Here is a 2,495-nt window from a genome sequence, read left to right as displayed (position 1 = left end):
GTCTAAAGCGTTAGTTTTGAAGATGATTCTCACAATATAATTTATTTACAATAATATTAAACCTTTTTTTCTTTTATCACAACAATGCTTATATCGTTGATACTAACAAAAAGATGTTTTTTCTTCTTATTTGTATAATAAAAAAGTGTTCCTTTTAGATTTTTGGATATCCGACGACGGGCTTAAAAATGGGAGAATTCCGGAACTTACATGACATTTAAAAGTCAATAGTCGCTTGATTTTATATAATGTATATGCAAAATTCTTAAAGAATTCTATAGACCGCAACAACTGCAGCATACGACATTTCACTCCCTTTTGTTTATTGATCATTGGCCATAATCGTTTTTCAGTCATTTGTTAATTTTTTTTGATTTTTCCTGAAAGAAAAGAAAAAAATACTTAAGTCTAACAAAGGAACAATTTATTACAGGATAAACTTAGATTTAGTTTAACACGGAAAAGTATTGATGTTTTGAAAGTAAGAAAAATAGTAGATAGCAAATAGCATTCTGACGGAATTGGTGAGGATTATTGGAAGAATAACCAATTCCACAAAGGATATCGAGGGGGCGCCCTGGAATTTTTCAAAAATTAAATTGAAATTTATTTGAATAAAGAGTAACCGTGGAATAAAATAAATAAAATAGTGAAATCGAGGGCGATCTGGAAATTTAAAAAAAATGAGAAATGAATAAAAAAATATTAGTAAATTAAAAATAGTGGAAATGGAGGAATCCTAGGAATTTAAAAAAAAATTTGAAGATTTTGAAATATAAAAATTAAATTTATTCAATAAATGAAATAATAGTGAAATTGAGGCCTGCCTGGGTGGAATTTTTCAAAAAATGAGATTGGGAATAATAAGTGAATAGTGGAAGTATATTTATAAATTAATGAATGAAAATTCCAGTTAATACTCAGAGTCAGGAGGGATCAGAAGGGCTAATCTATTTTTATATATATACTATATATATTATATTATATAATATATATACGTATATTACGTATATAATTTAATTTATATATTATATTATATATAATTATATATATATATGGATTTCCCTTTTTACCAAAATATATAAAACTTGGAGATATTAAATTAATTCTTCGTTGAAAATCGGATTAGCAAAATATGAACATGAAAAAAAGCATTAGAATTGCAGCTTAACGGGAATCAGCGTTTGTTGCTGTTTTCTCTTGAGATACTATAATTCCAATTTTTTTTCTTTTAATTTGTCCGGAAGATTAAATAAAAAAGTAGTAAGAATATTTCAGTAGAAAGACAATGGGTTTTGCAACGTATTTTTTCCCAGCTTAATACAAAAATTGATTTAGGTAGTATATATATATATAATATATATATATATAATAATATAATATATAGGTAATATTATATAAGTTATGTATTATATATAATATATAATAAATGATTATATAATATATATATTAATATACATACATTATGTAATAATATATATACATATGTAAATTATATACATATGTATATATTATAAAATAATCATTATATAATATTAAATAATATATATATATATAAATAATTCATAATATATACCTATATAATATATTATATTATATATAATATAAATATATATAGTATATATATAATATATATATAGTTCGTAAATAAAACAAACCTTCGTAAGTCTAATAAAAGCCAAGGAGGGAGATCGGCTAAAGTGTTAACGAGCAACGAACTTGCCCAATAAAACCCAAAGTCGGTGTGCTTTGGAAAGAGGAATGATCGCTCGCGCACGCCGAGCATACTCTTTGCGGCTTGACGTTACGGCATTTCTCTGCTTGGGATGGTCGTTGTAGGACAAAGCGTTCGCCGTCACCTTCTTCGGAAGGAGAGGGCCTCCGTTGCTTTTGGCACCGGAAGTAGCTGACTTTGTACACGCAGGGAAACCAAAGAAAGCCCTCGCGGATGCCTGCAAGAGATAAGTGAACTTTTTTTAGAAAGCATTATATGCATGGCACACATTAAGGTACATACGGTACATACTACCGCGCTTATACATACTTATGTATAATAACTATATATAGATAATATATATATACTATAATATATATAATATATATATATATATATAAATATATATATATACTAAACTTCTGGATTTATTTGGAAACAAGTAACAGAAATGGAGGATAATAGGTAAAAATGTTTCTTATGAATAATAAAAATCAAAGCACTTGTCCTAAATGTCCAAATGTAGTTCCATTTGTCCGTTTTGAAGCATAACTCGTAGGGTTAAATATAGATTAGGGTAGCAAGTAAAGATTTCCTTCAAAGGGAGCCTTCCCTGAATACGAACTGGACTATTAGGAAGAAAGTTAAAGGCCAAATTGTGAGGAACCTATGAAAGCCTCGCTTAAAGTTAGTTGTAGGGAAGTCCCGCTGAGTTAAATTGTCTCTATCTTTCTCTCTCGTTACAATGGTTTGTGAAAAAAAATAAAAAGATAAACTGAAC

The 2,495-nt window shown here is 27.7% G+C and overlaps 1 pseudogene; it reads right to left on the bottom strand.

Moving 5' to 3' along the window:
* Positions 1–353: 353 nt before the first annotated feature.
* Positions 354–2,495, bottom strand: part of LOC135222480 (uncharacterized) — a 107,686-nt pseudogene continuing 105,544 nt past the window's right edge.

This window comes from Macrobrachium nipponense, chromosome 3, assembly GCF_015104395.2.
Source record: "Macrobrachium nipponense isolate FS-2020 chromosome 3, ASM1510439v2, whole genome shotgun sequence".
Classification (NCBI taxonomy): Eukaryota; Metazoa; Arthropoda; class Malacostraca; order Decapoda; family Palaemonidae; genus Macrobrachium; species Macrobrachium nipponense.
This window is presented reverse-complemented; position numbering and strand designations above follow the sequence as displayed.